General features: G+C 40.1%; 1 long non-coding RNA gene across 1 annotated transcript; it reads right to left on the reverse strand.

Annotated features, from left to right (window-relative positions):
- Nucleotides 1–350: 350 nt before the first annotated feature.
- Nucleotides 351–14,508, reverse strand: LOC127450621 (uncharacterized). The gene is made up of 3 exons (XR_007899010.1): nt 14,434–14,508; nt 4,196–4,482; nt 351–3,899 (listed from the first exon to the last, which is right to left on the reverse strand). It is a non-coding gene; the product is annotated as an uncharacterized LOC127450621 (long non-coding RNA).
- Nucleotides 14,509–25,884: the final 11,376 nt, after the last annotated feature.

The following is a 25,884-nucleotide window of genomic DNA, read 5'->3' on the forward strand; positions in this document are numbered from 1 at the left end:
ATTTATAAATGTTTATTTATAAACATTTATAGGCTAGATGATACATTTTTTTTATCTTCATTTAATTTATTAATTATCATGTCAGACTTAAAAATGTATTTGTGTATTGTTTTAAAAGTTAAGATACTTTCTTCTATCCCAGCTTAATATGCATAGACAACTGTAAGGAAACCAATTTGCAGGTTGATTTCCCTGAAAAGTGTAAACTTACCAAAAGGCTATTGCTCTGTTTGTTTTAGCTGCCGGGCCAGCCTGACAACAACATTGACTCTATCTATTTGATTTATTTTGATATCATGTACTGGCTTTTATTTAAAAACTGCTTAAACAGTGGTGTGGTTTCCTTATGAGCATGTTTATTCCGTAACTCAAGACTACATTATTTGACATAAAAATAACAATAATGGTGACAACAAAAAACAACATATTAAGTATAAGATGAGCTCTGAATAATCACAAAATGAAAAATAACTGCGAGTTACAACAAATACAATAACAGCAGCATATATAAAATCGGCAAACAGTAAAGCTATGAGCAGTACATAGTCATCTGCATAATTTATTAATACCGCAAAGCATTTCTGGGAGCTGAAGTGAGGCTTGCTGAACAATGCTCACACCTGATAAAAATGCAGAAAATAAGTCATGAAAAATATTACTTTGTGGCTATTTGAGTCTTTGAGGCTTACTTTGTTTAAAGGATAGCAGAAACAGCGCTTGTCAAAGCACAGAACTTTTCTTTTTTTTTCAAGAATAATCTGGGGAAGGAATTAAAACACTGCAGATATAAAGATGCAACAAATTCACATAGAGTGAACATATGAGCAATTAATCTGCAAAAAATCTTTAAGAGGTATGTTTATTTTTATTTTTACATATATTTATATTTGTTTATATTTATATGTACATATTCTGGGCAACTTTGTTTTCATTGATTTATTTAGATAAACATTTACACATAGTTATGTGGGTATTTAACATAACATTTTAAACATTGTCATCAGTATCCTGCTATGTGACACTTTCTTCATCATTTTATGATCTTGTATAGCTATATATACATATATAATATATTATTATTGTACTTATTTCCACAACTTCATATTAACTAAGAAAATAGTTTATTTGCACTTCTGGAAAAAAGTTGATTAAGAACTTTAAAAAATGTGAAGAAATGCTGACTTGTCACTGCACCTAAAATACATACTTTCCCTTGTACTTTTACATTTACAGTGCTTTTATATGGTTTTAAGTTATGACAATTTTTGCACTGGTGGGGCCCGTTGTCATGTCAAGCAGTCAATAGAGATGTCTTTTAAAAAAAAAAAAAAATTAATTTAAATACAAAAATCTGAAATTTAGCCAGAAAATGAAATCAAAGAGCAGGTGTGTTGTGTTGCGGGCCAGGTTTGGTGGGCTGCTCTGGCCTGGGCCAGAAAGTCCAGGGCCACTTTTTAGTCCCAGTCCAGGCCTGGCTGTGTCCGAATATAAATACTCCTATTTAGTATGCCAAAACATATGCCAATGGAGTAGGATGTCCAAATTCTCAGTATTCATAAAACAGTAGGCGAGAAATGCCGTGATGACCTACTACATTTGGCTAGATTCTGAAGTATCACATAACATGTTTCATGAGCTGAATGGGAGACTAAACAAAAAGTTAAAATGTGAGGAGACTGCAGTATACCCAACAGACTCATGCAGCGCGTGCAATCCATTCGCACATCACGAGCCGGCAGCGCTTCACGTTCGGTCAATGAGTAATCGTGCCCGCTTTGCTTCGGTCAGGCTGCGCGGATGACAGCCTACATTCCGTGTTTCATTTGTTTCTTTTTACTTTCAGAACAACACGTGATGTAATAAGGAAAATACCACTATTGATCTGTGAGATATCCAACCCAGCATACAGGTACACCCTCCTTAAACCATAGACACACTCAAAACTACATTAAACGATTAAAAAAAGAAAACATAAACCCACATCGTGGGGTTCAAAAATCCTTTCAAGTCTATTCAAAATATAAATTAAGAAATAAGAAAACAACATTAATAATGCTCTCATTGCATCTGATAGTTCGGCAGCACTCACAAGCAGCACAGACAAGATCTACTATTTGAAATTCATAATTTAATATACAATCTACACAATAAGGGTCTGACGGTTTGCTTTGCTTGGGTTCCTGCTCATGTAGGAGTAGAAGGAAATGAGGTTGTTGACAAACTAGCCAAGCAATCACTCAGATTGCAAACAGTAAACATGAACATTCCGCTGAGTAAAGCTGAGGGCAAAACAATTATAAAGAGTCAAGTGGGGGAAATATGGCTAAAGTAATGCCAATCAAACCAAAAGAAGAAGGTGAAGTAATGACGGCAGATTCTCAATCCGGAAAAGCCAGTAGCTACGTGAATCACAGTAATTTTAGCAAAATCACATTTAGTTAAACTGGACAGGATTCAAGCACAGGCATTAAGAACTTGCTGCGGAGTATATGCATCAACACCAGTTTCATCACTACAGGTAGTAGGTGAAATGCCTCTTTATATTAGAAGGCAGCAACTGATGGCAGTGTACTGGACAAACCTTAAAAGTCAGAATGCGTCACATCCAATGCTGAAGATATTAGAGACATTTTGGGAAAGGGGGATGAATAAGTATAATAGTTTTGGGTGGATAATTGAAGAGATGATAAATCAAATGGGTCTAAATGCATACAAGTATGTACCAAGAGTGATACTGCCACCAATTCCTTGGTGGATTTTTCCGCTTCTTATTGGAGGCCAGACAAAAAGAGGGTAAAGATGAACAGGAAGTAACAAGAGTAAAGGAGTATATTTGGCTAAAATACGGAAATAATATTCATATATTCATAGATGCTTCAAAAAATCCAAATGGAGGACAAGTAGGAGTTTCAGTTACTATTCCAGAATTAAAGATCTCAAAGAAGAAAAGAATAACTGATCAGGTATCAGTATATACAGGAGAATTGATGGCTATTCTGTTAGCAGTACAATGGATAAAAGATTCAAAAATACAACATGCTCAACATTAGCAAGTCTTGATATACAACATTCAGAAAGTTAATATTGCACATTCTTCAAAACTTATACATCTTACAACAAAGTGGAATAGAGTTACAGTTCATGTGGGAGTTAAAGGAAATGAGGAAGTGGATAGATTAGCAAAGCAAGCTATGGAAGAAGAGGTGGTAAAATTTGAAATATCACATTGTAGGTCAGAAATCAAATCAATAATAAAACAAAAGATGATACAGAAATGGCAACAGTATTGGAATAATTAAATTAAAGGAAGACATTTATATGCAATACAAGCAAAAGTTGGGAAGGGAAGAAATAGGAGGGAAGACAATATAATATCCAGACTAAGGCTGGGGCATACAGGTCTAAATAAAAAATTGCAGTTAATATCCAAACATCCAATAGGAATGTGCGACTGGTGTGGACAGAATGAAACAGTAGACCATGTGATTATTCACTGTAGGAATTATGAAGAAGAAAGAGAAGTGCTATTGGAGGAAATCAGGAGGATAGGAGAACAAGGATTAACACTGAAGAATATATTAAATCCAGAAATAGTAAAGAATACAATTAATGCAATATTAAGGTTCCTGGAAAATATGGGTCTAATAAGTAGTATATAATGTATAAACGAATATAAGATTAAAAGGTGTGTTTTATATAATTAACAATTTAATGGTGTGCTTCTTCCTCCTTATCTGAACTGTGCGGAGCTGGGAGTAAAGCCAGAGGAGCTGAACACGCAGTGCTGGCTGAACTTTTGGATCTGATATAGTCAGGGAGGGAGGGGGGTAGAGTTGAGAAGATTTGAGTTTCTGATCCAAGCTATCAGCAGGTGACAGTAATGCACTAATTAGTGCAATCTGCCAATAAACAGAAGAAGAAGAATCACAGTAATTATTAAACCGCAAAAGGCTACTGTTTAAATAAATTAATATGTAGCCTGTATATGACTCATGCTAAAAAGTGAATTAGCGCTCTGCCTGCTGTCATTTTTTTATTTATTTATTTATTTTATATATATATATATATATATATATATATATATATATATATATATATATATATATATATATGTGCTTAGTAGGGTGACCAGATTCCTGATTGCGGAAAACAGGACAGCCCCCTCCCAGAAAAAATTTAATTTATGTATCCTTACCTTGGCGCAGATCAATGCGAAGTAGATGGTGCATCCGCATCTGTAACTGTTGTGACCTTGTACTTTTCGCAATTGTATTTTTCTCAGTGTGTGCTCAGTGCATGGTTAAAAGTGGCTGTTTGCTTGAGTGCAAAGCCAATCCAAAGTATTGTGCAAGGATCACTGAAAATGTCTCTAAGGGTGTGTTCACACTTGTAGTTTGGTTCTCTTGGTCCGGACTAAAAAAGAAAATGATACATTTAGTCCTGGTTCGCTTAGCGTTCACACTGCCATTTTTAACACCGATCCTAAAGATACAAAACAAAAGGCATAAGGATAAGTTCACAACCTGACTGGACAGCTTCTTTTTTTTTTTTTTTTAGAAAGCATTTCAATATTTATTGTTTGAAATTATTTCTATAAAATAATTTTTTTGTGATTAACATTTTTATTGATTTTTTCAAAGCAAACAAAACAAACAAATCATATATACAATAAATCAACATTAACTCCCACTACTACCCCTCCCCAATCAAGAACCCCACCCGACCCCAAATGAACATCCCAGTGGTCTTACCTAAGTACACACTTAATAAGTCCACTCTGACCAGCAGAAAGGGGACTTATTAATACATATACATAATTTTGAGTTCAGCCAGATGCTCGAGGCAGCATTCAGATAAATGTCTCTGGACACTTTTGTCCATACTGAGTGCAAATGCGAAATAATGGGGTGCAAATTAGCTTCCCGGTTAGTTTGATAGAAAGGCTTTGTAATGGCGAAGTAGGGGCAAGGACTTCTTGTTCAGTACGAAACCAGGGAGGGGCTCTCTCAGGTGGAAGCGACCAATGAGCCAAATGCCTGAGACTGAATGCATAATAATAAAACAAAATCTTGGGTAGGCCTAGCCCACCTTTGTCAATCGGCCTATGCAACTTACTGAAATGTAACCTGGGACGCTTTCCATTCCAAATGAAGGACTTCGCTATGCTATCAAATTGCTTAAAATAAGAGAGGGACATCTACAGGGAGAGACTGTAGCAGGTAATTTAATTTTGGAATACAATTCATTTTAATAACATTAACCTTCCCAATCATCGATAAATGTAATGAAGCCCACCTGTCCACATCGTTCGAAAATCTTTTTATTACAGGGTCAAAATTAACACTAACTAAATCAGACAAATTTGCTGGGAATAAAATACCCAAATATTTGATGCCCTGTTTGGGCCACTGGAAGGAGCCCATCTGAAAAGCCATTAATGGGCAGTACGCTGTCAGAGCCAAAGCTTCGGATTTAGCCCAACTGACTTTGTATCCTGAGAATTTGGAAAATAAATTAATAATTCTCTGGAGGCAAGGCATAGATCTAGTAGGGTCAGAGACAAATAATAAAATATCATCTGCATAAACCAGAAGCTTATGCGCCATACCTCCTGCAATTACCCCTGGAAAATCATCCTCCTTTCTTATCGCAGCTGCTAATGGTTCCAGGTCAAGACAGAACAATAATGGGGAAAGAGGGCAACCCTGCCGAGTGCCCCTATTCAGAGTAAAATAATCTGAAATTAATCCATTTGTTTGTACCGCTGCTACAGGGTGTCTATAAAGTAACTTAATCCAGCCAATAAATGTACTCCCGAACCCATATATTTCCAAAATATTAAAAAGATAATCCCATTCTACCATATCAAACGCCTTTTCGGCGTCAAGTGAGATGGCAGCAACCAGATTCACCACTGACCACATAATATTGATGAAACGCCTAATGTTATCAGAAGAGCTACGGCCCCGAATAAACCCCACCTGATCTATATGTATAAGAGATGTCATAACTTTACTTAATCGGTTAGCCAAAATTTTTGCCAAAATTTTTACATCTAGCTGGATCAGGGAAATTGGATGGTAACTTTTACACTCACTTGGATCTTTGTCCTTTTTAAGAATCAGAATGATCCAGGCTTGTGTCATGGTTGGAGGAAGCTTTCCATTCTTTAATGATTCTGTATAAACTTCTAACAAAAGTGGAGCCAATTCTGTGGCATAAGATCTAAAAAATTCAGCAGCAAAACCATCTGGCCCCAGAGACTTGCCTGTAGGCAAGGCCTTGATTACCTCGTCAAGCTCCTCCAAGGTTATCTCAGAATCAAGAGAATTTTTTTGCTCAGTCGTCAGTTTAGGAAGTTCTAATAGTTCCACAAAGTTTCTAATATCCTCATCAGTAGACGAAGACGTGGAACTATAAAGATCAAGATAGAATTCTTTAAAGGCATTATTAATATCAATGGCCGAGGTAAATATGTCACCATCAGCAGATTTCACTGAGGGAATGGTAGAAAAAGACTCTCTTTTTATATATATCTAGCCAAAAGCTTCCCTGCTTTGTCCCCTGACTCAAAGTCTGACTGTCTTGCCCTGAATAGCCAAAACTCCACCTTCCGTGATAAAATAGTATTATATCTATATTTCAGTCGGGTCAATTCTCTGAGGCCATCAGATGACATTCTGCGCTTCAGCTCTGCCTCTGCACTTTTAATATTCCCTTCCAACTCCACGAGTTCTCGTGCTTTGGATTTTTTGGTGAATGAGGCATGCTGTATAATCCGATCCCTAAGAACCGCCTTTAGTGCCTCCCAAGCCATGCCTACAGAGGATACTGATGACCAGTTGATCTCCATATAAACATTGATTTCAGTCTTTAACATTTGTTAGAAATAAGGATTTTGCAATTAAAGCGCCAACTATATGATTTATTTTTCTCCGTATGTGGCAACACCTCTAAACTCACCAGGGTGTGATCTGAGACTAAAATGTTTCCAATTGAGCAATCAACAACAGATGAAATGAGGGACTTAGATATATATTTAAAAAAATCTATTCTAGAATAAATCTTATGGACTGATGAAAAAAAATTATAATCCCTACCAGATGGGTTCAAAAGTCTCCAGATTTTTACACATCCTGTGAAGTGTAACCGTTGCTCTAGGGGGCTTACACACTTTTGCTTTACTATAGTCAAGGACTGAGTCCATCAAAAGATTAATGTCTCCTCCCAATATTATATCATGAGGGGTGCCAGCGGCTTGCAACATCCCTTCAAGATCTATAAAAAAGCACTGATCATCAGTGTTAGGTGCGTAAATATTAGCCAAAATCAACCTTTGCCCCTGAATTTCTCCTAAAACAATAATGACTCTTCCTAATTTATCTTTAATCTGTTTGAGAAATTTGAATTGTAGATGCTTATTTATCACTATAATGACCCCCTTACCCTTACTTGAGCCAGCACTAAAGAAAACAAGTCCACCCCATATCTTCCCAAATTTTTCAGCTTCTTGCGGGGAGAGATGAGTTTCTTGAAGAAAGACTATATCATATTTCTTAATAAAAAAAAATTAATTATTTAAAAAAATAAATAACCTTCCTTCTTTTTATGGGGTGCCCCAGCCCATTCACATTCCATGTGGATAGAGACAATCCATTCATATTAACATTTGACATTTTGATATAATAGAAAAAATAAACTGTGTGTCAAAAATAAGATTAAACAGACCACATTCCCCATTAGTACAACAATAAATCCCTGAACTTCCCCCTGAACAAAAAAAACAGAAAAAAGAAAAACATGCGCATTAACCCCGTGCATGACATCGGCAACCAACGTCAATCCCTCTAAACTCAAAAGGTCCATGTACACATACGAGAGCCCCCGCGACAACTTTGCCATCGGATTGCTCAAGTCCGGTGCTTCTGCACAAATTTTGTGAGGCAAAATTACATAACAGGAAATTCTAGATTCATTCACTGAAGTGTCTCAAAGGTGTGTTCCTCCACAAAATAAATTCCAGCTGATATAAAGCCGTTCAGTTTCCTCAGACAGACAAACAATTGTTCAGTGAGCTGGCTGTTATGAGTGCAGCAGATGACGAAATCATTCTAATGTCCCTTAAAAATATTCCACAAAAACAAACTCCAGCCAACAGGAGGCATAAGCACAATAAACGAACAGATTCATCCACAACACTGTCCCGAAGCAGTGTAATTCCACAAAACAAACTCCAGCCGCTAGGCGGAACCAGCATGAAAAGATACAAAATAGACATCCCGGTTCCTCGGATGATCAAGTGTGTATTGAGCAAGTCAAATTCACTCTGAGGCTCTTACTCAGGACTTACTCAGTCCATCAACTTTATAAAGGACGTCCTTTATGTGAGCATGTAGATGTTTTGCGGTCATCCATAGTGACCATTCTCAATCTGGCCAGGAACTTCAGTGTAAAAGCGATCTTCCGTCAATGCAAAAGTTTCTTGAAGGAGTCATGCCACAAAACAAACTCCAACCGCTAGGCGGAGCCAACGCAAAAAAGAAACAAAATTGGCGCCCAGCTTCCTTAGATAGTCGAGTCACTGAACAGCAAGTCAGTCCATTCACATAAGAAACGCCCAGTGGTTTTACTCGCCCATAGTTTCTATGTAGGCCAGTGCCTTTTTGGGGCATAAAAATACTTTGCTGCTGTCCTTTGGTGTCTATTCTCAGTTTGGCCGGAAACATCAGTGCAAAAGCAATCTTCCATTGATGCAAGAGTTTCTTACATTCCTTGAACCGATCGCTTTCTCTCTTGTCGAATTTGCAAAGTCCGGGAACAAGAAAATATTGTGATTCTTCCAAGAAAGCTTTCCTTTGCTCCTCGCCTGGCACAACATGAGATCTTTATAGGATGATCTCAAAAATTTGCCCAGAATTGATTGGGGCCTGTCTCCCTCAGCAGATCTGCGAGCAGGGACTCTGTGAGCTCGCTCAATTTCCAGTTTATGGCCTGTTATGTCGAGCAGACTCGGGAAGAGCTCGTCTAGGAATTTCACCATATCCCTGCCCTCTTCATGCTCAGGAATTCCAACAATTTGTATGTTATTCCTTCGGTTCATATTTTCGAGATATTCCAGTTCCCCTTCTGTCAATCAATCGACGTTGTGTCGATGTAGTGACACTAGGGGTCGCCTTGGGAGCCCCAAACACTTCAGATCTTTGAGAAAAGGCCAATGAAAATTGGCGAATGGAATTTGCATGCCACTCCCCCGGACATACGGGTATAAAAGGAGCTGGCTCTCAACCACTCATTCAGATTTTTTCTTCGGAGCCGAGCGGTTGTTAGCAAGCTATCTTCCACTACCGGTCCATTCACCTCCCAAGAAGTGTTTGCTGTTGGATATACAGTGCATTCCAGCGGCTTTTCTCTCCTTCTGCCCAGATCTGTGCAGATTATGCCCCTAGGCGCTTCGACTGCACTAAGAGAGTTTACATTTCTGCAAAGAGTATATTTTCTCTATTAGAGCAAACACATTGACGTGAACGTCTTTTTAAAGATGTGTCTTTTTCAAGATGCCTTTCCGTCTTTGTGTGATTCCTGGATGCGGTCACTATCTCTCCGCTTCCGATGGCCACGGGTGCTGCCTCACGTGTCTGAGGCAGCGTTCGTGGATGGTTCATGTTCTCATTGCGAGAATATGACCATGGCAACGTTGCGGTCGCGGCTTTCCTTCTTCTGGGGGAAAGCCACTCTTGCCGCCCCCCACAGAGGGCCTTCTACCTCCTGATACGAGGCCGGCCCGGCTGGTGCTGGAGGCGATTTGGGGGCATCAATGGGCACTGCTCCGCCGGGTAAATCCCCACAGACCTCCCATTCCCCAGCACGCTTGTTTGCCCCTGGTGAGTTCCGAGGGGAGATCAGCTCGCCCCAGGGCCAGCTAAGTGTCCCTTTCGGAGCTCCGGAGCAGGATGAGTGCTTGATTGCTGCATCGGAGAGCGTACTGGTGATGTCAGATGCCAAGGACTCGACTGGGCTGCCACCTTCGGGTCAGCCCACCCAGTCTGAGGCTGAGGGTGAGATGACCGCCATGCTTGCCTGGGCCGCCGCGTGTGTCGGGTTGGAGTGGAACCTTCCAATGCCATGGCCCTCCTGCAAGTACACCAGGCCAAGGCACTAAAGGAACTGCACGTGTGTAGTCCTGATCCTGATGTGATGCAGGAGCTGCGCTTGGTGACCGACCTCGCCCACTGCGCGAGCACTCGGTCAGGCGATGTCCAACCTCGTGGTCCAGGAACGCCACCTGTGACTGAATCTGGTCGAGATGAGGGACGCGGGCAAAGTTCCCTTTCTCAACGCCCCCATCTCCCAGATCGGCATATTCGGTGACACCGTCAAGGACTTCGCCCAGCAGTTCTCGGTGGTGAGGAAGCAGACAGAGGCTATACAACACATCTTGTCCCGGCACAGCTCAAGATCCCGTATCCCGTCTGCTCGCCGAGGGCGTCCCCCTGCAGCGGCAAAAGCCCAGGCGGCTCCGCCTCAGCCCGAGCCCAGTTCTCGGCCCCAGCGTAGAGCCCCCCACAGAAAGATGACACCCCCCGCCTCACGGGCCGGCATGAGGACCCGGAAGGTTCCTAAGTGCCCCTGAGATGGCCCTGTTGTTGCTGTGTCCGGTGCGTACTTTGCACATCTACTTCAATCGCATGCAGAGCTTTAGACACTCTGAGCAGCTCTTTGTCTGCTTTGGTGGACAGCATAAAGGGAATACTGTCTCCAAACAGAGGCTTGCCAACTGGATCGTGGATGCCATCGCTATGGCATACAAGGCCCAGGCCATGCCCGCCCCTTCTGGAATACGAGCACACTCCACAAGGAGTCTGGCATCCTCGTGGACACTGGCCCATGGCACCTCTCTAGCAGACATCTGCAGGGCAGCGGGCTGGGTGACACCCAATACCTTCGTGAGATTTTACAATCTCCGGGTTGAGCCAGTTTCGTCCCGTGTTCTGTCAGGTACGAACAGGTAAGTTCAGGAATACGGACAGCTGGTCAGGTGTATTGCTTGCGTATAGCGCCTTTCCCCTCCAAAGAGGCGAAGATGTGCGCTTCTTTTCCCATGCAAGTTCACGAACCCGTGAACCCTGGATGTCCTTCCTCCCTAGCCCTGTGGCTTGCGAATTCAGTGGAGGAATTCACAGCCAGAACCAGTATGTGTGCTAATATGCCTTTACTGAGGTAGGTGCTCCACATGTGCCGGTTACTCCAGTAACCCCCTGTGATGTATTTTCCGCATACGGTCTCCCTGTCGGCAGACCTGCATCTCCCTTCGATAGAGCCCTCTCTGTTCCGAACGCCGTGTTTTTAGAGCTCCTCCCCTTTCAGGCAGGACTTACCACCGTGCCTCTTCCATGTGCGGCTCTGAGCCCACATGACGTGCTTGCCACATGTTACCTCCCCCCCGGGCAGGATGTGGTCTCCGCGGGGTCTTTTCCCCCTGAAAGAATAGGATAGGAAAAGAACACCTTCCCCGGCACATATATTGAGCGTTAAAATGGCCCCAGCCGAATAACTGAATACTCTGTGGAGAGAAAACATAGAGAGAAAAGGCCACGGCTGGCACTCCCATACTAGATACATCTCTTCCCCCCCTAGGGATGTGGGGAACTATACAACATTTTTTGGGGCATTGGGGGAGGCTACGTGCAGACCGGTGCACCTGCTACTATGCATGCAGCAGCTTGCTTGCACCTGCACCGGAAATCCACGTAACACGGTTCAGCTAGTTGTGGCATTTCATATAGGGACCTCTAGTGTCACTACATCGACACAACGTCGAATGAGTTACAGAAGGGGAACTTCTCAGTTTCTGTTGTAACCTCCGTTCCCTGATGGAGGGAATGAGACTTTGTGTCCCCCCTGCCACAACGCTGTACTACCCACTGAAATGGCCGGACCCTGTCTCGGCTCCTCAGCACAAAACCTGAATGAGTGGTTGCGAGCCAGCTCCTTTTATACCCGTATGTCCGGGCGAGTGGCATGCAAATTCCACTCGCCAATTCTCATTGGCATTTTCTCAAAGATCTGAGGTGTTTGGGGCTCCCAAGGGCGACCCCTAGTGTCACTACATTGACACAACGTCTCGTTCCCTCCATCAGGGAACGGAAGTTACAACAGTAACCGAGACATTTTTCCAAAATGTGTTGCAATGCTATTTTGGATGCGGGCGGATTAGCGGATAATTCCCTCTCCGATGATTCCAAATAATCGATTTGTTTTTCAACTTCTGTCACTCTTGTGACCAACTCAGAGTATTTTGTTTCCATCACCGTAATCGATAGACATATTACAGCGAGATCCTCCAAATCAGCGACAACCTTCGTCAGCATCAACGAGATGTTGGACAGTTGACGCTGAATTTCTTCTCCCGAAGTGCTTTCCAAATCGAGTCCCCGGCTCTCAGGCCCATCAGAGGCCTCAGCTTGAACACGTAAGTGTCTTTTAATGTCTCCAGAGTCTGAGGATTTTGACTTCTTTGCCATGTTTACCTCAAAGAGCAAATATGTAACTGGGTGTATCGAATCTCACTGGATTATAACATGAAAATAATTTAAAAAATAGCAAAGTGCACAGAGCTAGTCGTTCACACGTCTGCTTCTCGCATGGTGTCATGTGACCTCAATTGGACAGCTTTAATGACATATATTTTGCAACGGAACTTGCCGAACATCCAACAAAATGCTGGCTGCTGGGCGAAATGCGCTCGTTAGATTTATATATGTACATATGGTGGTATTTTTACCAGCTGAAAACAAACGAAGAGCTAATAAAATGTGTAGAGGAGTCAAAACAGCGCCAGGAATTCCTCCGCTGCACACACAAACGAAGATATGCTGCAAGGACGGCTGACGGAGTTTCCGATGCCTGTACTGAACTGTAATGGGCAACATAGCTCCTATGATGAGAAGAACCAGGTATGCTTGAGGTCAGTATTAGGCAAATTACTTCCTATTATTGGTCCGTTTAGACATCTTTGGTCCATGCTGCGTTCATATATCAATCGAACCGCACCAGAGTTCGTTTGGAAGCGGACCGAGACCCACTATTCGGGTGGTCTCGGTCCACTTGTTTGGTGCGCACCAAGGTTCGGATGACAGTGTTCACACTTGTTCAAATGAACTGCACCAACAGAGCAATCGCACCAGAGTTTGTTTTAATCGAACCAAACTTGCCAAGTGGGAACACACCCTTAGAAACTTTGGGCATTTTTCTTGAGAAAGAAAGTATGCACGCAGACCATTGAAAATGTGTAGTATTCTTTCAAGAGCTGGACCAAGAGAAAGTGTTGCAATGCTGCAGTAATGTCTGATATTCCAGCTGCACAAAAGTGAGTATGATGCATATGACAGCTTCAGATTTGGTGCGGGCAGAAGAAAATTTCGGATCATACAATTTCTTGATCAATTTCACAGTGCAGTCAGCTGACCGAAAACTATGGCCATGCACAACAGAATGATAAGCAAAAAGTCCTTCATTTGCATGCACCTTGTCAGATTTGGAACTTTGCTTCACAAAAAATTGCTAACACTTGGTGTGGCACACTTACTTTTAGCGACATCCACATGTGTTTTTGTATGAACATGCTGCGCGATGTCAGTGCAGCCTCCATGGGCACAAATTTCACACCTCACTTTACTAGGCTCTGTCTGTGACTCCTTTTTTAGAAATATAAACTCTTTTTGAAGATCCTCATTAAATGTACATGCACACTTCCTTGACATTTTTCCAGCTGCAATTTCATCTGTGTGCTCTTTCAAACTGAATCTTCAATCAGTTCACTAACTGGACGTCTGTTGATAGGGGATTGTGATTAGATAGTTGAATCCAATCATGTACTTAAAATAACACGGTGTGATTTTATTGGTTTTACAAGCCATATCCTTGGCTACCTTTGATTAGAATACTCACATGACTGAGAAAGTCACATAGACATTAGAGAAATTTTCAGAGAGGGGAAATACGGGACAAAACACGATTTTTTTCAGAATAAGTCGGGACACTAGAAAAAGTGCTTAAATACGGGACTGTCCCGAGAAAAACGGAATATCTGGCCTCCCTAGTGCATAGTTAATTGTGGTGTTGAATGTAGACAGCACAAAGGTATCCTTCAAGTGCCCTCTCAGAGGCTCGGATTTGATTCTTGGAACAGCCCGTTCAGAGGTTTTCTGGGTAGGGGAAATAATTTCTCTTGATCATGCTCTTCTAAACAATCCTGAATCCTTAACAAAACTAACACCACCTGAAGAACTTCATAATCCATTCCATTTATTTTTTTTGACCTGTCAAGTTTACACCATCACTGCCAACTGAGGCATGCTGGACCATTGTCAAGGAGAGAGAACTCTCCACACTCCAGGTCCCATTAATAGATTAATAGATAAAAGGGATATGCACCATAAAAGTGTCCCATTGTGATGTACAGCAGGCTAGCTGGCAGAGAATTTGTCTTTTTGTTTCTGCATGTATCCAAGGGCAACCTTCACTGGCACTGAATATCACCACCTGTGAGCAAAGAAATAAACACAGAGCCATTTCAGTATTCATGAATGTGTGTTAATTATTCACAGTGTTTTTTCAATTTATGAATCTCATCATTAGAGTTATACAATGAGCTCCTTTGCAATCCAGTCCCAATTCAGCTAAAAACAGTTCAACAGTTTGAGTTTTGCTTTTACTCAACTATGGCTCATGGACAGATAATACATTTACAGTACATGCAGTATAATTTTAATTATGTTAAATATTAATATGTACAAACAGTTCAGTAACGCAGATCGTAACTTTTTAATTATTGAGTAATGAGATGTGTTTCCCTGATGTGATATAAGGTTAGGTCATCTTTCTGTCACTTTGTGCAATTGCGCACCATCCAGAGTCTCCTTAATTCCACAAGAACCTCCTGTTTGCCTGAGCCTGTTCAAATAAGAATATACTAATGATGTCTCACAGAAAATTATTGTCTTACTGTAACTATACCAAAAAAGCTAGTTCAGCTATATGATAGCTGATCCACTACCACAATATGTGTTCGGAGTAATATATCTTTAATGTGTTGCGAAATGATTTCTAGTGTGCTCTGGGTCGTTGCTAGGGGGTTACTAGGTCATTGAAAGAATGTACTGGCCCAAATCAGAATGTTCAAAATCCCAAACCTTAAGTATGAGCAATACTATTATTGATGCTTGCTACTATTGACACCACTGCCTGATACCTAAAATCCTGCCCTCAGACAGGGCTGCAGTCTCTCTGTTTAATGGAGCTTAAAAATTTCCCTGAGCCTTAGCAACATGGCCTTATTTCACAGGCAGATTTATGCCCTTCACTCTGGTCAACATCACATCACAGCCACTCAAAAGGCATGATCCTTTACCAAATTCAAAGAGGATAAAATGAAACCTTTTTTTGCTAGTGTCTTATTTAATCAGGTCTGATGAGATCACAGGGCCTGTGCCTGTGCATTTGTCAGACTGTACAAAAACAAGCTGAAAGTGATAATTATCCACAATCATTATACTTTTGTAAGGGAATGCACTGTAGATTTACTTTAGAAAACATACATTTAATCTATCAAGCATGCTAATAGCCATTACATAAAAAGCCACAAGAGGGATCCAACATCTCAATACTATCTCGTGCACTCACACTCAAAGTCTCAGATAAGTCTGATTGTAAGTGTACAACTGAATAACACTCTCTCTCTCTCTCTCTCTCTCTCTCTCTCAAAGTTTTAATATGATCTGCAAGATTCTACAGCCTGTTGGTAAACACAATGCTGATTATTTATGTGCAGAAAGATATGGCGCATTGTGCACTGATGATCATTGTATTTTCAAACCATCACAATATCGGTGTGTCTAGACCCACTGGAAAAGGGCCATTACAAACATGCTGATGATGGTGATACTGCCCATGGGACTGAACAGTTAGAATCTCATAACCGTAAATAATTTATAAAATGGTTGAAAATAAAAGCACTTTTTATATTACAAATGCCAGTAACCCACAGAAATGCAATTCAAAACCCTTTTTGCACTTATACTTAAAATAAATAAATCTTCTTGACAAACCTATCTCAAATATAAAATCCCAGCTCATCAAAACTAAAGAGGTTTAGCACTATATGGAAAGCTCCTAAAATGTATTTGAATGTGAGAAAGTATTACATGAGCTACTGAGGACAAAAGAGAACATGTGCAAAGCACAAATCCCAGTCATCACAACAGCTGTTTAATATGATGCTGATGAAAGATGTCTGTTAATTTGCTGTACTGTTGACTAAACAGTGCATTGAGAGGCCTGGCAACGTATAGCTGATCCCAGTCTTTATCTAATGCAAAGAACTTCTTTAAAGACACAAATAGTAATGACAAAACCTGATTTCACCTGCTCTGAATAAGACCGTATAAACTATGGAAACAGTAGAAGGGGTGGCTGACCAAAAATACTTCTGAGAAGTTGACATGTCCTGCAGTGTGACATGCAATACTCCTTCTAAAGCTATTTTAAACAGCATTTGGCTAATTCTTTTATAATTATTACTTGCAGCTTATGACCTCAAAGACACTACATGGAATACTTTGAAAAATTCCTCTGTCACATCACAGGACCATTAAAATAAACTAGTGAAGGCAAAATCTAAAAAACTAGAAGAAATGGTCCTATATACACTTTCCTTTTTATATTTAGATACATTTTAACCAGAAGTTAAAATCAGTGGAGTGTATTTAAAGATTAAGATTCTGTATACATCACAGAGAACACACGTAATATACAATTATTTTAAGGCGTAAAGTGAAGCTAATGGGTCAAAGAGGGATGGAAAAGATAATGAAGGGAAAAGAAAAAAAATTATCTTGATTATCAACAAAGTTTTGTATAGTTGCCTCGGCATGTGGTTCCTCAGCAGACTGGATGGAGCCTTTCATCCAAAGTGTTCTCTGAGGGGAAAGAGAAGATGAAAAATGTCTAGGGGAGCCTGTGAGGCTGGGCTAATCTGGAGCATCAGTGAGGAAATTGAGGCCTGCTGATTACCATGCTGCTGTCTCTCTCTCTCATTATCTCTCATTTAACAGCCCTCGGCCCTCAAAGCTCCTCAGCATGAGTGGTTGAGAGACTGTTTCAACTGCAGGCTCATCACCACACTCTCTGTTCTTACAGCTCTCACTTTTTGTCATGCCAAGTGCGCCTTTTAAAGTCTAGCAAAATAAGGTGCTTCTAAATTACAGGTTTTGCTATCCAGCCATTGATGGAATCACTTGATCTTAGTTTGTTTCATCAAATAAGAGTGTGAAGCATCATATTGAGATTTAGAAAGGTTTAGAATCTCACATAGACACCAGGGGCTGGTTGTATAAACATAGCCATTAACTTAAGACTGCGTCTAACAATCAATTTGACTAAAACAAGCTCACAGTTGTCTAGAGTAAGACAGTCTAATTTGCATTGCATTGTGGGAAAATTAAGACACTGAACAGCTTTTGTTTTTTAAAATAATAAATAGCCGTCAGTGGACGCTCAATACAGTTTTCATTCGCTATAAATATCTGCTTATTAGAGGACTACAGTCAGGGCTGGATTGGTAATCTGGCATACCGGGCATTTTCCCGGTGGGCCAACGCACTCTGGGGCCGATCGGGGCGGACTGGCCATCGGGGAAACGGTGCCGGCCGCAAAACCACAAAACTGCGCTGCGATATGCCGAACAGGGCAGCAATATGCAGAAAAGGACAGCGACAATTTGTAGGAGAACCCTTACAAAAATTGAGCCACAGACCATTTTCACATGCAAATGAGCTTTGTGGCAAATTTGTGGCAAATTGTCCATTGTTGCTAACGGTTTGCTGCAGGTTCACCACTACTGGTGAAGAGTTGCAAACTTATGGCAAACATTTGCAGCAAATCACAAGTTCAGTTGCATGTGAAAATATTGAGTGGCACATTTGTGACAAATTTGTGCCAGGTTTGCGGCTAGTTTACTAGAACTCTATATTTTTTTGTAAGGGAATCCGTAAGGCTAATTCGCCATGGGTTCCCTCTGGAATGTCCTATGGGTTTTTATAATGGGGTCTTTCAATTTATATAAGGTCTGTGGTAAACATTACCTGAACGTTTTGTTCTACAACATAAATTACACACAGTCACACCTCAAATGTGAAATTTGAAGCCATTTGTTTGTTCTAAACAAAACTGGATGTTGCTAACATGTGCCCGATAAGAACTACAAATACCACAAGCATATAAGTGAACGTGCCTGACCAAAAGCTTGTGTGTAATTTATGTTGTAGAACAAAACATCCATGTTTCGTAAAGTAATGTTTACCACAGAACTTATTTTACTCATAAATCCAAAACTGCCGATTTAAAACAACAATCACGCTTTTGCCTAAAATGTAATTCTGGCACTAACCAAAAGGTGGAGTTAAGAAACTGAAATCCTCAGAATTTGCTTGCTTGGATGCCTTTGCTTTCTGCTAAAGGGAGGAGGGCCAAGCACCAAACCATTAACTTGACTTATGACCTTCATTATTGACTTTATTATTTTGCATGCTGCTACAGTAATCTATCAGCAATGCTTGGCATCTGGCTTTGCAGTGTCTCCTGAAGTTGCAATGGCTGTTTTGGTCTACAAGACCACACAGGATTTACAGCTCTGACCCACATCTAACAGAGTCCAATGCCTCAGGCAGGCACAGATGCTCCAAGATGCCCATCCAGAATGCACGCCAAAAGCAATGAGAGAGAGAGAGAGAGAGAGAGAGAGAGAGAGAGAGAGAGTGAGTGAAAGGTGGTGGAAGTATGCATGCTGACTAGGGCTGGGCGATATGGCTTCAGAATTTATATCTCAATATTTTATCAGCAAATCGACGATATTCAATATACAGGTGCATCTCAATAAATTAGAATGTCGTGGAAAAGTTCATTTATTTCAGTAATTCAACTCAAATTGTGAAACTCGTGTATTAAATATATTCAGTGCACACAGACTGAAGTAGTTTAAGTCTTTGGTTCTTTTAATTGTGATGATTTTGGCTCACATTTAACAAAAACCCACCAATTCACTATCTCAAAAAATTAGAATATGGTGACATGCCAATCAGCTAATCAACTCAAAACACCTGCAAAGGTTTCCTGAGCCTTCAAAATGGTCTCTCAGTTTGGTTCATTAAGCTACACAATCATGGGGAAGACTGCTGATCTGACAGTTGTCCAGAAGACAATCATTGACACCCTTCACAAGGAGGGTAAGCCACAAACATTCATTGCCAAAGAAGCTGGCTGTTCACAGAGTGCTGTATCCAAGCAGGTTAACAGAAAGTTGAGTGGAAGGAAAAAGTGTGGAAGAAAAAGATGCACAACCGAGAGAACCACAGCCTTATGAGGATTGTCAAGCAAAATCAATTCAAGAATTTGGGTGAACTTCACAAGGAATGTACTGAGGCTGGGGTCAAGGCATCAAGAGCCACCACACACAGACGTGTCAAGGAATTTGGCTACAGTTGTCATATTCCTCTTGTTAAGCCACTCCTGAACCACAGACAACGTCAGAGGCGTCTTACCTGGGTTAAGGAGAAGAAGAACTGGACTGTTGCCCAGTGGTCCAAAGTCCTCTTTTCAGATCAGGGCAAGTTTTGTATTTCATTTGGAAACCAAGGTCCTAGAGTCTGGAGGAAGGGTAGAGAAGCTCATAGCCCAAAGTTGCTTGAAGTCCAGTGTTAAGTTTCCACAGTCTGTGATTTGGGGTGCAATGTCATCTGCTGGTGTTGGTCCATTGTGTTTTTTGAAAACCAAAGTCACTGCACCCGTTTACCAAGACATTTTGGAGCACTTCATGCTTCCTTCTGCTGACCAGCTTTTTAAAGATGCTGATTTCATTTTCCAGCAGGATTTGGCACCTGCCCACACTGCCAAAAGCACCAAAAGTTGGTTAAATGACCATGGTGTTTGTGTGCTTGACTGGCCAGCAAACTCACCAGACCTGAACCCCATAGAGAATCTATGGGGTATTGTCAAGAGGAAAATGAGAAACAAGTGACCAAAAAATGCAGATGAGCTGAAGGCCACTGTCAGAGAAACCTGGGCTTCCATACCACCTCAGCAGTGCCACAAACTGATCACCTCCATGCCACGCCGAATTGAGGCAGTAATTAAAGCAAAAGGAGCCCCTACCAAGTATTGAGTACATAAACAGTAAATGAACATACTTTCCAGAAGGCCAACAATTCACTAAAAATGTTAGTTTTTATTGGTCTTATGATGTATTCTAATTTTTTGATAGTGAATTGGTGGGTTTTTGTTAAATGTGAGCCAAAATCATCACAATTAAAAGAACCAAAGACTTAAACTACTTCAGTCTGTGTGCATTGAATTTATTTAATACACGAGTTTCACAATTTGAGTTGAATTACTGAAATAAATGAACTTTTCCACGACATTCTAATTTATTGAGATGCACCTGTATATCTCGATAATTATGTTTTTGCTCTGAAATAGCATAAAAGTGTTTGTTTGTTTTTGTCAGAGGAACCATAATTTCATTTAAACAGCCATTGTAGCCATGTGGAATAAATATTTCAAAGGTTTGAAATAAAAATGTATTTAAAAATGAAGGCATGTTTCCCTCAATTTTTCACTAAATTAGCACAAGGAAGATTAAAATGTAATCATTTTCATTCATTTGCACATTTATACTTATATTTAACATACAGTCATACATGGAAGCTTAATAAAAATCTTATTTACCGTCATATATTTTTACTAAAACATTTTTCTTTGTGAATGAACAAGGTGTGCAAAAACTAATTCACTTACACTATATGGCCAAAGGTTTGTGGACACCATATGTGCTTGATGAACATTTGATTTCAAAACCTTAGGCATCAATTTTCCCCCTTTGCTGTAATAACAGTTTCCACTCTTTTGGGAAGGCTTTCCACTATACTGTATGTAGTAACATGGCTGCAGGGATTTGCTCTCATTCAGACACAAGGCTATCAGTGAGGTCAGGAACTGATGTTGGTCGATGGGGCCTGACTTACAGTTGCTGTTCCAGTTCACCCCAAATGTGATCAGTGGGGTTCAGGTCTGGGCTTTGCGCAGGCCAGTCAGTTTCTTCCACGCCAGACACGGTAAACCATTTCTTTATGGACCTCACTTTGTTCACAGGGGCATTGTCATGCTGAAACAGAAAGGGGCTATCCCCAAACAGTTGCCACAAATTTGGAAGCACACAAAGCCCAAGCCATTACATAAAGAAACATTAAGATTTTTCTTTACTGGATTTAATGGAGTAACCAAATTCGTTAATTAAAGGGGGTCCACAAACTTTTGGCCATATAGTGCATTTTTTTGTAAACCAGATGAATATTGCATCATACTAAATTATTACTGTGGAACCCAGTCAAGGTTATTATAATATAATACTTAATTATTATTATTTTCATGATAAGATTTTTTAAAAGATAAATTAATATATTTCTGTCCTATTTACTTCACCCTAAACTGGGGTTTTTATTTTGACACTGCAAGTGCAGTCGTGTTTATTTCACCTTCACCAGAAGCTTTTATTATGAAACGGGAAATGCAATGTTTGTTTGACAGTTATGAGTTTCGCATCTTCTGTACCGCTGTCAAACTCTCCTTTACTGTTTCGCGTTTGTAGATTTGTATAATAATTTTATAGCGGTTACTAATGTTTGGGATTGCACGAAGTACTTCACAATGCAGGTGTACTGCGCTAAAAAACACGAGCTCCCGCCCGTGCACAGATTAGTGCGTCACCGGTTCATTCTGAAGCGCACACAGACCAGGTTTATCTGTCTTTAATCACAGTCTTTGGTAGTTAAGTAATCACACATGATCATATCTCCATTTTGATGTTATTTTTTTATTATTTATACAACCCTGAAGGATCGTGAAATTAGTCTGCTGATGCACTCTATGAAACTTAATGGCCAAATAAAAGGCTCATTGTCTCATGGTTAGCAAAATCATCACGATAATATCGTGGATATTCTATGTATCGCCAAGCCTTAATGCTGACCTTGACAAACAGGTCAAGCCAAACCTTGGCTGTAAGGTAATAATGCTTGGCCTACTCCATGTCTCCAGTCTGTTTAACTTGGACAACAGCTAGTTTAAATTACCTCTGTATTCTCAGTACATTCAGTATTACATCCAAATACAAGGTACACACACGCTGTAAAAGTAAATAAATACATTTAAAAAATGCTTTGTCAGGTAACCTAAAATATCCTACATGTTTAAATAAACCTGATTACTGTAGGTAATGCAAACAAACTTAATTTTTAGGGGCACCACTTTTGCAGGCCACCACTTTTTAGTGTACACATTCACGATACAGGAAGGACAAAACGCCTGACATAAAAGTTAATATTAGTGTGGGGACAAAGATGTATGCATATTACGAAAGAAAGCAAGAGCAAAGTCTGAGTAATCTCATCTACATAATTCCCTTATTAACATTAATACCGTCATAATTCAGTTTCTTTAACCAGCTTAAACCACTTCACAAATCACAGTTTGCACTGTGTGACCCATCCCAGTAAGGAATCAATAGCTAATTCATTTACAGACTTTGGAAATGTTTAATCTATAACCAACTATAAATCAAAACTGACCCAGAGAGATCACATTTATAAAGCAGCGGAGTGCTTTTCATCCTGAATGGCATTGTGTTAATGTAATAGATCATACTGAGCTATTATGTGAATGAGCAGTGCAACCAAATAATACAAAAGACAAAAAGAAAAATGTATACAATATCATAGATTTTATTTTATTTTAATTACAAAAGTCACAGTTGAAATAGTAGTATAGTATAGTATATGGATGTATGACAGACTTATGTTGACTGATATCTTTGTCTTCTAGTCGCTCAGTCACTTAACACTAAATATGTTTGTGATATTTCTTAGATTTGGAAAATGAGTTTTCATGACCATAATGACTACACCAAAACAAGCAGAAACAGACTGTGGTTGGCTGGGTGTTGTCAGGGTTGACTGAACTCTTGGCTGCTTACAGAAAAGGCTTGTCTCTCCGTTGTTATGATTAGTGGATATGCTGTTTAATAAATGATTATAGCCCACTCAGTGACGGGGAGATGAATATTAGCTTAATTGATTGATTATTTTCTCTTTCAGAATTGAGTAAGATAAGACCTTAATGTGAGCCAAGATTTATAACAGCACCACAATAACAACTGTGTTTCCTTTCAAATCCCAGGGATTCAAAATGGTTCATATGCCACTGATGTCATTTTGGACATCAAGTGATGTCCAAAGTATTCTCGGGGTGAATTTTCAAAACAGTTTTTCATCAGGCATCATCGATTATAATTGATGGTTGGCTCAAGCATTTTGAGGGGAGGAGGTAACCCTCCCAATAATCAAAACAAGCAAGTACAACCCCCCCCCCCCTCCACATTATTTAAACCATGATCAATGGAAACATGTAAATGCCTCACGCTGCAACCCCCCCAATATTCAAGCCAAATCTAAGCCACTGCTTCTAACACATTATTATCATCTTCATTATCACCATGCACCATACAATAGAGACTGGAAATACAAATGTATTATGTTCTAAACCCTAAATACTCTCATGCCTTTTCCAGCAAGAGAGAAACCGACAAACATGTAATTTTCTCTCAAGGAGATAAGTGCTTGCTTTTTAGCATGCAGGGCCCCTCTCCACACTTCGCATGCCACAGAAGCTTTAATTTCCCATGTAATGATAGGGAAAGGTGACGCATAAACAGTCAAGCTCCTCACAGAAGCGTTTTTGAAGACATTTGGTTTGAGCCTATTTGTCTATAGGTAAACACCTGCAGGTGCTGTTCAAATCTGGTTAATTTTTCTAAGCATTACTGAAACTGAGATATAGAATGAGCAATGTAACCTATGAGCTAAATCATAGTTTTGGCGTATATGTACATTTGATGATTTTTAAAAGGCAAACTTCTGAAAAAAATAAACTAACTAAAAACTTATGCAGAACATTAATTTACAGCAAATATTAAAGCTGCTTTGTGTAATTTTTTCAATGATAAATTTAATTACTTTGTCCTATCCCAGCTTAACGTGCATAGACAAGTAATGTCACACTGTGGCACTTTGAACATCACTCTCTGCCTCTCTTTCTTTCTTTTTTTGTTTTCTTTGGGAAACCTCTTTGACAAGAGAGGTTATTTTTGCTGTTTAAATTATTTAAGTTTAAATTGGTCTGAAATGTGATTTTGGAAATTTGCTCTTAGAAAAAGTATGCTGCGAATAGATAGTGTTAATTTACATGCGTTGTATTAATGTGACATTTGAATTCATGGGATGAAGACAATGTTCTTTAATTAACCTGCCTACCTTTGTGGGCCATCTGAGAAGGCACCTATGAAGATGTAGATATGGTCGATTTTATTAGCTTTTTTTCACTGGTTCTGTATAGGTTACTAGAAGGAAAAGGTTTATAAAGTAAACCTTTATACAAGCAATAGGCTACGAAATGACTGGTGCTAGAAGCTTTTTAACTATTATTGCTCCACTCTAGTTGTAGTGCCACAATATGTTGTTCATCTTAACACTTACCCACCTTCCGTGTGATATCACCTTAATAATGTCCGTTTTCCATATTCTGAAAATAACTGCATCGCGCATCCAACGGCAATAGATCATGGATATGCTTTAAAACAAGTATAAAAGAGTATGATTTTTATATATTTGAGTGTCCCTGTCTTATCGATGACCCCATTTCCACCTGGTATTAAGATGTTTTTTTGGTGATCAGATCACATGTGGACAGCGCTAAATACAGTTGTAAATGGGGTCTAAAACGTTTTGTGATCGGATCACAAAAACCACATAAGCATGTGGTCAAAAACGCATAAACGCTAATCCATCTTGTATGTGTACCGGCAGCAGCGAAGCACCACTCGTCGCCTGTTTAGCTGTGCTAAAACAAGAGTTTAAAGTTTGCCAGTTAAGAGTGGTTTAAAAGGAAATAACCGTCAGATCTGTGAAATTAAAAAAGCAGATATATACACAAGTGTGAGAACTTCACAGATGTTCTTCGGTGTGTCTGATATCAACATGCACGGACACGTATGAGAAGCACGAACATCTGCAGCTCAGGTTAATACAACTACATCACTAAAATAATGGACAATTCTGCTCGAAATGTTGATGTTGTGCATAGATTCAATTTCAGCTGCATCAGCGAGAAATAGCGTGCTGTTTTTTTTCGCACTTCCTTTGTCTTTTCTGATTTTGTTGCAGTTTATTATCATGCAGGAACACACTGACATAGTGATTGATGTCGTCATGAAGGAGTCCCTCCCCTCAAAATCTGATCACAAGTGGTCACAGAAGATGCATTTAAATGACCAGGTGTAAACAGCGATGTGTCACACCTGACCACGTGATCGAATCACCCAAGACGCATCTTAATACCAGGTGGAAACGGGGTCTATGTGATTTAACTTGCTATATTGCTTTACTCCTAAGACCACTGGCTCTACCCATACACCTGTATTTTAAAGCAGTGAGCACTTTCTCTGCATCCCTCATCCCCAAGACAAATTAGTGTTCCCTGAAAAATGATGTTGAAATTTTAGCACTAAAATCATTTGTTTATAATGCACACCTTGTTGAAAAGACCGGCTTAGACTGCTACAAATTCCCAGGCTGATTTATGCTGTTTAGTACTGGTTTAATGCTGGTCAAGTTGATGGACCAAAGAAACCTTGCTGGTTAAACTAGATAAAATACCTGGTGGGGACACCAACAAGCCAGCATCCAAAACACGGCATATGCTGGCGACCAGTAATGCTGGTTT

This window comes from Myxocyprinus asiaticus, chromosome 13, assembly GCF_019703515.2.
Source record: "Myxocyprinus asiaticus isolate MX2 ecotype Aquarium Trade chromosome 13, UBuf_Myxa_2, whole genome shotgun sequence".
Lineage (NCBI taxonomy): Eukaryota > Metazoa > Chordata > Actinopteri > Cypriniformes > Catostomidae > Myxocyprinus > Myxocyprinus asiaticus.